Consider the following 12859-nt stretch of genomic DNA (forward strand, 5'->3'; position numbering starts at 1 on the left):
CTTTTAAAAATGGCTTCCTTTATGCAGCAATTAAAATCACATTTATGAAGCAGGAAATAAAAACTTACAAATTGTGTAATATGAAAAAATATAAAGAATCATTAGAGTGTCAGTTGTAAAAATTATACATTCATATGAAAAAGGAAGAAAAAAGTTACATGAAAGAATTTGATTTAATAGAAGAGTGAACTTGGGTGTTTCATTTTCTTATTTCTGGTCTTATTTCTGGTTGTTCTAATATCACTTATCTGTCAAATAAGTGTGTTTCTAAGTAACAGAAAACTTCCACTTCAGAAGACAGGGCCCTCTTCTAGAGTCATAATGCACGAGAGATACTTTTGAACAATAAACAGACTTTAATTTGCAATAACAATAGAAAAGACATGCAATAGTGTAGCAGCATGTAAATCTGAGTAGTTTGCATTCTAATAAAGCCTTTACAGTTACTGCTGTAGATTATAGTAACTGATATCCAGTGTGTGTGTGTATATATATGTATATATGTATACATATATACATATATCTCTTTATCTCTTTCTAAAGATATATATATGGATATATATATATAAGGATATATATATGGATATATATATGGATATATATATATAAGGATATATATGGATATATATCAGGATATATATGGATACATATAAATCTAAAGGATATATATGTATATCTTTCTAAAATTTGTACATAAGGCATAATTAAAAGTCCCCCCAAATCCACAAACCATATTATTTATTTCTCATTTCTAAAGTCTCCTTTAATCCCCATCTCCCATCTCCAGAGCTACATATGTTTTCATAGTTGTGTTGTAATTTTTTCCAAATCATATTATATTTTAAGCCCTTTCTGTATAACTAGGCAGTCTTTATAATTATTCATCTTAAATGGCTAGTCATGTTTCATCAAGGTCACATATCACTTATTTAACCAGTCCCTTATCACTGGATATTAAATTTCTCTACATATTCTTACAACAAATATAGCTTACTAAATTTATGATCACTTGATTAATTTCCACTCTGAGGTAAAAAGAGATGAGGACTACGAATTCGGTAGTTATTTCAGAGAAATTAATCAGGGCACTTGATTAGTCAGAAAGGTTCAATGTCAAGATAAGATCAGCTATAACTTGATAGCTATACCACTGCAAATGTCAAGGTAATGTTTAGCAATTTTTATTGACTGAATTAATAAAACTGAGTTCCAGAGGATTGTTTTTGCAATTGTATATTTCTTATATATGTTGAAAGGGTGAAATGATTAATTCAGCTATGGCAACTAAAATCCCATGTCTTTATACTTCTGATGTCTTCTCTAATTCTGTTTGCTCTTTGAAAAAGTCTAGTGTTCACTGAACAGAGTTATTACTTATTAGTAGTCATATAATCATGAATTTATTTAAAAGTTATTAAACACCACCTCTGTACCTGGCACTAGAGTAAGCCCTGGAGCTACAGGAGTAAATATGTCAGTTTATAAGGTACATGAAGGGGAAATGCAGAGTGTAGGAGTGGGTAAGAGAACCAAACACAGTGACTTGGTGACATAGAGAAGAACATTTTGACATAGGGGGAAGAACTTGTGTAAAAGCCCTTAGGTGAGAAAGGGTATGCCACACCAAGGAACAGACAATAAAGTTGGAACAAAGAAAGCAAGAAGAATTGGATAGATGTACCTTAATCATGAAATTTACAAGAGCAGAGTATACGAGAAATCATTTTGGATTTTAAATACTTATTGATACCAAATGACTGTGTTAGTATTGGTTGAGCATTTCCTATGCAACTGACTCTAAACTAAGACTGCAGAGGTTAAGGCCAGATGGTTTCTGCCTTCACGGATATTCAAAGCATAGCAAAAAAAGCAATGATACTGTGGCATCCAGTGATCAGTACATTTCACATACTGTATAACCTCAACTGCATTGTCAAGTATGTAGCCATGGAGATAGTGTTTAGGGGACTTAATAAGGCAGTTCTCTAAGATTCAGAGGTTTGGGAAATAAAAAATGGGAGGATGAGTATTTTCAGTGTAATTTGGGTCAAGCTCTAAGTACATCAACTAGAGTGTATTGGTCTCACTATAGTTAGCATCTCAGGGATAATCATTTCTTGATTAAGGAGAGTAGGGAAGGAGGCAAGCAGGGATTGGGTGATACCCAAACACTTTCTCCTGATACTGTCAACGTGTTTGGAGAGGGTACTCAAAACTTTGTCATGTGAGAAATATATTTGTGATCTAACTCTTAACCTTGTCAACTTTATTTCCAGCTTCACCCTTTACCCCCCAGGAATACTGAAGTGAACTGCAGGTTCTTTACTGCACAGACCTCACTATAATTCATCTCTTGGCATTTATTTATGCTGTTTTCTCTATCAGAAACTTCACATCTCCTCCTTGACTAGTTCATTTCTTCTCATTTTTGAAGATGTGGCTCAGACGGTGTCTGCTCAAGTTAATACTAAATTATCACCCAACCCTTCTTTAGATAGATCACATTTCTGTGTTTTTGTAGGTTTTTATGCTTACTTATGTTATGCATTGTGTTATTTTGTAGTTGTCTGTTTCTGAGTCTATCTTTCCTCTAAACTGGGCTTGTAGAAGGCAGGAACTGCTTAGTATTCTTCTTTGTTTTTTTGGAGCCTTGTCTAGCACATAGTATTGACAATAAATACTTGATGAAGGAATTAACAGAAAAACAAGCCTACTGAGAATGTTTGTGCCCTAACGGGAAGACTCAAAAAGGACACAATAGAAATCTACAATGTGTTAAGGAATATAATATGGAAGTAGAAGCCATTTGCTCTATGTCATCACAAAAATAAAAAAGCAGAAAGCTCAGGCATTCAAACTGTGGTACAGCTAAAGGCTGACTGATACAATAGAACTGTTCAGATTGGAGATGCACTACTCTGTAAGGGATAGAGAGTCCTTCACTCAAGAGGTATTTGGCTAGTCACTGGGCATGAGGGACCCAGGCATTTATTGAAAGGTTAAACTGTATGATTTTTAAAGAATTCTCTTGGGACTCTGGCTAGATATAGGAAATCTGCTTTTGCCAAAAGAGAAAAGGGGATGTTTTAGGGACATTTAGTGGGGGAAGTATATCACTGTCAAAGTCTTGAAACTTTATAAATCAATATATCTTTGAAATAAAAGCTTTAGCAGCAACCTAGAAACATTTAACCACTGTTTTTCTTTTGAATTGACCACAATATGGAGAAAACTGTGGCTCTGGCTTTTTCTAATATACATTCCCCTGTCCCCAGACCTACTCTGAGGAAAATAATGAATATATTTAGGAAATTCACAATGGAAACTAGGTAGGTAGAGACAGAATGTAACTTGCACTATGGTTCTCGTCCCAAAGCATCCCTGAAAGCTTTTGTGTTTCAATTAAAACTAGTCTATCGGCTAGGTCCGGCCAGTCATCATGGTTCTTTACAAGAGATTCATCTTAATTCAGCTAAGGAAATGATTTAAAGAGCTTTCACCTCCCTTTATTGTTCTCTTCCAGCCTTCCCTTTTAAGTTTGCTACCAGCCAGCAGCATTTAGCAGAGAGAGGGACAGATGCAAAACTGTCAGTGAAATTGCGGCCTGCTGCTCTCTATGGCTGAATCACTTCAATCCCCTGACAATTGTCCCAGAGCCTGCCAGCTGCAGGGACAGATCTCAGCTCCTCTCTTCTCTGAGCAGCAATCTCTCCATGTGAACAGGCAGACCTCTGGTTGACACTCTTAGATGCTGAAAATTGTGACTAATTAACCGAGTGTTGATCTCCGATGCAGTCAATGGAAACTTCGAGGTGCCATGCTGGTAAGGGCAGACCCTGTAAAGGGTTCTGGGTGGGCTGCTGTGTCCTTGCAGTTGGGCACATTCCATGACAGATGAATGTCACTGACATGGACCATTCTTTCTCCTAATTTGCTGACTCTTCCCCATGAGCACAAACCCATTTTCTAGCCAAATGACACTTCTTGTTTCATGTACTAAACACCGTCTCCTCTCAGAGAGAGAATCCACAAAATGGAAAGACATTTTACAAATATGATAAATACAATGTCTCTAGGAAAGTCCCACTTTTATTAAAAGTTTATTTCCCAAATGAAAATTACTCTCAAAATGGGGTTATATATAATAAAAAAGAGGAAAATACGTAGTAATAGTATAATCACATTCATTTATATATAATGTTCTACCGACAAGGAATTTTTTTGATTTTTAGAATTTTTCTACTTTAAAATACTGTTTGACCTGATCATTCGAATCTAGGATTTTATCTTAAAGAAATAATCAGAGAAACATGAAAAGATTTGTGTTCAAGGCTTGCTGCGTTATTTTTCTAATGTTAAAAAAACACAACTGAAAACTGACTTCCATATAATGGAGAAATGGTTAAAATATCGTGGTACATTTGTCTGAATGTGGGGATAGTTTGGAGTCATTACAATTGTAGTGCTTTTGAATAATAAAGACATGGAATTAGCCCAGGTGCCCATTAATGGTGGACTAAAAGAAAATGTGGTACATATATACCATGGAATACTACACAGCCATAAAAAAGAATAAAATCATATCCTTTGCAGCAATATGGATGTAGCTGGAGGCCATTATCCTAAGTAATGCAGAAACAGAAAACCAAACACTGCATATTCTCACTTATAAATGAGAGCTAAACATCGAGTACACATGAACATAAAGATAGGGACAATAGATCCTGAGAAATACAAAAGGGAAAAAGGAGGGAAGGGGAAAAAGGTTAAAAAACTACCTATCTGGTACTATGCTCACTTTTTAGGTGATAGGTTCAATTGTACTCCAAACCTCAGCACCGTGCGATATAACTTTTTAATAAACCCCCAGAATCTAAAAGTTAAAAATAAAAAATAAAATAAAATTTCAGGGCTGTTAATAAAAATGGAAAATGTTGATTATATAAATGTGAGAAAAGAGTGACATTTTAACTACAGTATGATTGCCACTGAAGACATTTAAAATGACTTAACTTTAACAAGAAGATTATTAACTTTAATTAATAATAGTAAAATTGCTTAAATAATTTAAACTACCTAAGAAGGAGATTTTAAAAAAAATTATGAAGCCCCTAGTAAAATACTAAAAGTATTATTAAGGGAACTAACATTTATTGCATGTTTATTCTATGCTAAACACTAATCCATGCTTCTTATAATTTCCTATGTGGTAGAGTAGATTTCATTATTCTCTTTTTATATATTAAACTGAAAAACAAACAACAAGCAAACAAACAAAGGAAAAAACTGAGGCTGAGAGGAGTGAAGTAACTTACTTAAAGACTTAAAGCAAGTAAATAGTGAATTCAGATTTAAAAGCAGATTTGTCAGGCTTCAATTACTATCTGCTTTCCATTATATCACACTGTCTCTTCTGAGTTCAAAAACTAATTCAATGATAGGGAAGTAATATAAATTTTCGTTATAAGAAAACACTTCACTGGATTTTTGGAAAAGATTTAAACTTCTATCAGTATCGTGAAAATATTTCAAAACATTTATAAGAAAGTGGTATGGTTTAGTGGAAAAACAGATCTGGGTCGTTTTAACCTGGGTTTGGACACTGGCTCTGCCACTGATATCTTTGTGGCATTGGATAAATTTCAAAACTAGACTTTGAGTCTAGTTTTGTCATCTGTCAAATGGAGATAATGAGATGAATACAAATGACACAGGCACCAGTGGAGTGCTGAGCACAGCACATGGGTGATGATCAAGCAATGTTAGTTCAATCACTTTGGTTTGATGCACAGCACTGTTTAAAGGGTCCTTATGAGTTTGAGGACAGTCAGGGAGAACAGATGTCAGACAATGTATTCTTACTTATTTCTTACTTAATTCACGCCTTACTTATTGACCCAACAAGTATGGATTAATGCATTTTAACTTACACTGATAATATATGTTACTTCTCTTCATTAAAACAAAACTTAGCTAGAAATACTAAATTTGGGGGAAAGATTAGGTTATAGTATTGAAACCTTAGATAAAAAACAGCTAGATTAAAAAAAGACTCAAACAATGTTCTTTTAACATTTTAATACCCATGTTCTATTTGATAATATTGAAATGGTATATTCCTCTCACCACCCGCAAGATTCCTGTATGCTTCCCGTAACCTAGGAACACCTATCTGTTCCTTTTGCTACTTGTCAATCATGATCAATATTCAAGTTTACCTTCGCATATTTGCTCCAGCAAAGACACTTATTTTAATTTAATATAGTTTATACTACAAAACAATATATGTTGTTTTCAAATATAGTATACATCAGCCCCTAATCTGTAAATTTCTGATATGCACTCTGAAAATTACTAGTCTGCCACTTGAACATTGGCCAATTAAGATAATAGAATAGCGAATAATATAATTAGGTAGAATAAAGATATCAAAAAAGATTGAAACAGGTAATAAGAAGTTAAAATAAAGAACTATGTAGGCTACATGCCAGAAGAAAAAAATGTCACTTGATAGAAAGGTCTGTTGGTTGGCAAATAATCTTCCAAATTGTCCCAGAAGTCATTTTACTTTGAACAGTAAATCTGGAGTGGCACAGAGAATAAAAAGGTGTCTTTTTCATACACATTACTTGTTAAAATTATTTAAAGTCTTTCTCACATCCACTTTCTGTCTCATGTTACAATATCTAAAGATGAACAGCCCCAGGTCTCTCACTAGGATGTAAAGTTGAGAAAATAATGCAGACATTTCTAACTACCATTGCTAAATAGAGATTTTTTTCCTCAAATTTTTTATTTAGTTTTTAAATGCTATCTAATAATGTATGTGTCCTGGAACAAAGTGCTTAGTCCAGGAATAAGAAAAGCCTTTTTCACAATTATACAATCTCCAGGAATTGCATTTACGATGCCCCATAGTTTATTCTATTAAATTGTATTTTTCTGGAAGCTGCTGGGTAGAAAAGCCATCAGAAGAATGCTTCATTTGGGGATTGGTAAATGTTTACATAAAAATGCTTTAACAAGATGGGGGATGGTATAAAGGAAGCAGTTTAATAAATAGGCCAAGAGAGAATGCCAGATTACCGTAGACCAAAGAACTCCTGAGAAGCAAAGAAAAGTGAACACAGAGAAAGTAGATTATTATCTCTCTCTCTCTGTGTGTGTGTGTGTGTGAGAGAGAGAGAGAGAGAGAGAATGAGAGAGAGAGAGAGAGAGAGAGAGAGTTTTAACCTTAGGGAAGATATGTGGTAGTATCGAAAGAGAAGGAGACAAAGCAGAGGAAAGATTTTGGAGGATGGCAGGGAGGGGACTCAAGCATGTCTTCAGTCTAAAGGAAAGAAGCCCCTGGGAAAGGGAGATTGAAGGTACAGGAGAGAAGGGAGCACACAAAGAAACAATCTTGAAGGAGGAGTGAGAATGGGGCCCAGAGTTCAGACTCTTTGAGTACTCCTGTAGGTACTACTTAATTGCATGTGGTATAGCCACAGAATGAAATAGTATTGTATAAGTTTATTTGCTGACATGAAAAGATCTTTATAAAATAGTTGTAGATAAAGTAAGAGACAATTAAGGATTTAACTTTGACCTCACTTTACAATATGCATGAATTTAAAAAGTTTGGGAGTATGCTCATTAATTTATTAATAGTGGTTCTCACTGACTATCAGCATTGTAGATATTTTTCTCTTGTCACTTTGAGCAGCTCCATCTTTAATTTTTCCTTATAAACATATCTTGCAATGAGCACATATGCACGTATACACACGCACACACACACACATTACACTTATACAACATGTGTAACATTAGAACAAATAAGTTCGCTTTTGACACAGCATAACTCAGCCATGGGTGGGGGAGAAATACTTTACTCTCTGACATAAGAATAACTGAGTTTCTACAGGTAAGTTATAGTATTATTTTAAGGTGGAAGAAATTAAAGGTCATTTTAAGGTAGAGGAAAAGGAGGCTGAAGGAAGTCTTAACTGATTAGATGTCTTTACTCCTTATATTTAGAAGTCAGGACATCAGAGGGAAAGGTCTAGAATGAAGTTGAGGATTTAAGTAAAGCTGTAAGTGGTTGGAACTGCAGCTTTGAGGCAAGAGAGAGACACTTAGGGATCAGCTGGAGTCTGCTAAGCAGTACCATGGTGGGATGCCATCAGCGTGTTATGGGATTTTCTCCCACAGAACTTAGTAATCTTGAACAGTGAAAGGGATGATTTGGTTGCTTTAGGGCTGAGGCTTGGGGAAAAAATACGGTTTACTTTGTAAGTGATGAGTAATATGTTAGAAAGGATAGGAAAATATGAGATGCAAGGAGGATACTCTTTGACTGGAAGAACAGAAGAGGGTGACAAGATGGAGATACAATGGATAGCTTTATGGAGAGCAGGAGATGGAAGAGGGAGCAGCAGGCTGTGGATATTGGCAGATTTCAGGGTTCAAGATTTTAGAGATGAAGCAGCACTCAGTGTTAGTCATATGAGTATAGTAAAGGTCAAGTTATAAGAGTGTATTGAAGTGATGATCAAGTCAGAGTATTTTGTAGGTGACACTGAAGTTTCCCAGTAAGATAGCAGGAGATTTAGAAAACAAAAAGATAGTAAAGACAGAAAAAATGGTTAACATTTTTCAGTGAAACTGAGGAAAGACCTAGGGTAGAAGGAGAGAACAATAAGAAGAGGAGTATGATGTGAGGTAGTGTGGCAGTTAAGTATTCTAGGTAGAAGAACAAGATGTGCTAAAGCCTAAGGAAAAGAAAGAGCTTGACTTGTTCAAGAAACTAAAATGGGACCAGAATAGCTATGCAGTGGTAAGAAAAGGAAGGATAAGATGAGGTAAGAGAGGGTAGCAGGGGGTCATACACTTGGGACACAGTAGGTTTTGGGGTCATAAAAGGCTTAAAATAGGGGAATTACATTATCTGATCTAGTTTAAGATTATATTTTTTATTGTGTACAAACTTATAGGAGAGTGCTGAAGGGGAGAACAGAGAGGCAACTTGCTGTAGTCCAGGTCAGAAATTGATGGCATCTGAACTAGGCTGATAGCAATGGGGATGGCAATATTTGAGGCATGATTAGAAGGTAGAAATGACAGGACTTACTGATGGCTGGAACATGAAAGGGTGGAAAAGAGGAGAATCAAAGATGACGTGACGCATAGCTGGACAGGGATGATGTATATGAGATGAGAAGACTGTGGTGAGGATGGGGAAGCCAGTTTGGGAGATGTAAATCAAGACTTAGGCTTGGGTCTTTTTCAGTTTGAGAAATATGTTGGTGTTAATGGAGAGAATGAAAAAAAAATACTGACATCATCAGAAAAAAATAATAGGTAACACTCATTTAGTGCTTTCTATACATCAGATACTATGCTAGACCTTACAATTGCCTACTTAAGGAAGTCAAGATGCTGGTCAGAAAATAGGGTGGGTTATTGCAGGAATATCAGGAAAAAGTTCTAAGCAAAGTTATCTACTTTGGTCCCCACAACTCTGTAAGGGTATATGAGAAAGTTTTCTGAGTGACAGATCTAGGATTATGGGCTTTCCTGGAGGAACTAGGTTATCTGAGTAAGGAGCGATATGACAAATGTGATGCTTTACCATGATTAATTCAAGGGCATTGTGTGTTTAGAATGCTGAATTTAGAATAGGCTGGGTGGATTGAGTCAGAAAGCAAGGAGAGCAATATGGGATCAAATATAATATTTAAGCTGTGAATTCTTAAGATCTGATCTAAGATGTTGTCAATGATACTCCAACTACAGAATTTCTAAGTAACATCAGTCTTGTGTCCTGTAACACGATGTATCCGAAATGCCACTGGCCGCAAATATGTACTTCTCATTAACTCTCAACATAATTTCTTAATTTGTTGATCATTTTTCCAGTGTAAGCTGGTAATAATGGAGTGAGTCCCTCTTTTGTAGTCCCATCAAATCTTCTACTTCTAATGACATCTCTGCTTGTGTTCTGGAAAGGATTAAAGCAGAGACATCTGTTTAGAGTGGTTTGTGTAGTTGAAAATAAGAAAGAAACAAGAATGCTCATCAATTCTTATTACCACAGCAAGAAATCTGATAGTCATCCTTGACTCCTGCCTCCCCATCGGTCCCTATATTTTATTAAAACTCAAATCTTGTTGATTCTACCCCTGAAATACCCCTCAAATCCATCCAGCTCCTCTTGCCTTCTACCATCACTGTCTAGTTTAGAACATCTTTAGTTCTCCTCATTGGTTTTCTGGCTTCCACACCTGACTCACTTCACTCCTTCCTTCACATGCTAGGATGTGCTCAAAACAACAAATCTCAAACTCTAATGCCTATGAAGGCAGAAAACACATATAGGAGGGTGAAGTAATCCCAGGAGAGGTAAAACAACAGAGCAAGAATGTGAGTAAGTGATAACTGATCTTCATGTTGGAAACAAAATAGAAGTGTGGGTTGAGAACATATCTCATCTATAGGGATAAGCTGCCATTCAGCTTTTATAGGTTACTGCCTCTCTGAAATGGGGTCCTCTTATTGGATGATTGTCTTACCCTCCGCACACTCCAGAGAAGTCAGGAATCAAATTTCCTTAAGTAAAATCTCGATTTTTAAATGTCAGAAAATTATTGAATATCAATAAATACATATTAGGTTGTGGTAGCCCAAGTCCTCTGAGAAGCAGATGTCAAGACAGGATTAAATGTACAAATTTTATGAGAGGAAATGCTTGTGAGGGAAAATGGGGAAACATCCAGAAAAGGTTAGAAGAGTCATTAGATCACCATGCAAGTCCGATCCCAAAGAGGAGGAGAGAAAGAAGGAAGATAGGTTGGAAGTATCCTTCATTGTTTTTCTCTGAGTCCATCAGAGAAGCCCCTTTCCTCCCAGAAAAGGCCCCGCCTTAGTAGCCTTGCAGCACTAGGTCACTGGCTCAGAGGAGCCGTTGGGGCAAACTCAAGAATAGATTCAGATTTGAGAGCTTAGCAGCTGGGTTCCAGGTGAATTATGCTCCCTGTAGTTGGCAGTCTGTGAAGCACATCCTCATGACTGCTCCATAGGCTAACATTGTGAAGAGAAAACACATTTGCAAGCCAGAGATGTAGTCTGACCGTCATCATTTTGTAAACTGCTCACCATTCAGTGAACTAACTTGTACTTTCTTCTGTGTAGCTTTATATATCCCATGGAACACATAAAGAAAAGTGTTTGACACAGAGTAACTCCTCACTTTCCCCTTCATTTTCCTCCTCTATACAATTCTGTAACTGATTTACAATTTATTACTACACACAGCACATTGTTTTGTATTTGTTTATATATTTATTTTTCCTATTCTATTGTGAGAATCAATGCAAAATATCAAAACCTAGTTATTCATTTTCCATGCCAGAATTGCATAGCATCTATATATGAACAGTGCTGAATAAATCCCTGTATAAACTGAATTGAACGGAACTATTTTCTATTCTGCAATTCTTATTGTTTTTGCTGTTGAATTTCTATTCAAATATCAAACTCCACCTCAACTGCTATCTCTGATGTTTTCTCCAAACGCTTCAGGCAGATGTGATGACCCTTCCTTCTGGGCTTCCGTAAAACTTCATTCACAACGTGAGGGGATCACCATTCATATTGTGTCTCTCTTTCTCTAGATCCTCAGCACCTAGAGGGCAGGGGCCCCACTGTATTTGCAATTGTATTTCTCTCTCTGAATCTAATGCCCATTGACAGCAAATGCTCAGTAAATGTTTGATGAGTTCAGCTAAACTGAAGAATAATCCAAAACATTTGTATGATTGAGCTAATAAGGAAGGGTCAGGTGAAGGGGTTTACTTTAAGTTTTAACGTAGGAAGGCTAAACTTTGAATCACCTAATTAATGCTGCATTTGTTTCTTTGAGAATCTGCTATCTGTTCAACATTGTGTCAAATTCTGCAAACCAAATAAAAGACGTACAGTTCTTGTTCTCGAGGAGCTTACAGTCTAGTTGGGGAGATGTGCCATATACATAGGGAATAGCACGAGTATGGCACAATATTTCACATTTCCCATTGACTCCTGTCTCCCTGGGTTCTCTCATCCATCATTTACCAAGTTTTATTGATTCTATCACTTGAGTAACTCTTGTTTTCATCCTTTTATTTCTATTTCCACTGCCTCTATTTCCTCATTTTCTATTGACCAGGATATCACAAATTCCAAGCATCTGAGAATGACTTTTTTTTTTAACTACTATTTTTTTTTTTTTTCTTTTTGAGAGGGAGTCTCGCTCTGTTGCCCAGGCTGAAGTGCAGTGGCACAATCTCTGCTCACTTCAAGCTCCGCCTCCCGGGTTCACGCCATTCTCCTGCCTCAGTCTCCCAAGTAGCTGGGACTACAGGCACCTGCCACCACGCCCAGTTAATTTTTATATTTTTAGTAGAGACGGGGTTTAGCCGTGTTATCCGGGATGGTCTCTCTCTCTTGACCTCGTGATCCTTCCGCCTCGGCCTCCCAAAGTGCTGGGATTACAGACATGAGCCACCACACCCGGCCTTCCCCCCCGCCAACTTTTATGACTACCACTTTTCATTCCAGAAGTATAATTTTCTCATTTTCTCTCAAATCAGTTTAGATGTTCCTGCTGATTTTTTTTTCTATTTCAAATCTTTAAAAACTTCTAAATGTTGAATAAAATAATATCTTTTTACTTTTTTTTACTCTTTATTGAACCATGAGGTTTTTTTTTTTTTTTTTTTTTTTAAAGGCAGATAACTAGAGATTTTTTTCTGGTGGTGTGCACTTATTATTTCTTCTAGTATTTCCTGGCAACACTGTAGGTTCTCATTTGCTACAGCCATAAATTTGTATTCCTTTA

At 36.2% G+C, this 12859-nt stretch overlaps 1 protein-coding gene across 11 annotated transcripts in view; it reads right to left on the bottom strand.

The window, feature by feature from the left end:
* Positions 1 to 12859, bottom strand: part of DLG2 (discs large MAGUK scaffold protein 2) — a 2171029-nt gene that overhangs the window by 651434 nt on the left and 1506736 nt on the right. The window lies entirely within an intron of this gene.

Source organism: Theropithecus gelada, chromosome 14 (genome assembly GCF_003255815.1).
Source record: "Theropithecus gelada isolate Dixy chromosome 14, Tgel_1.0, whole genome shotgun sequence".
Taxonomy (NCBI): domain Eukaryota; kingdom Metazoa; phylum Chordata; class Mammalia; order Primates; family Cercopithecidae; genus Theropithecus; species Theropithecus gelada.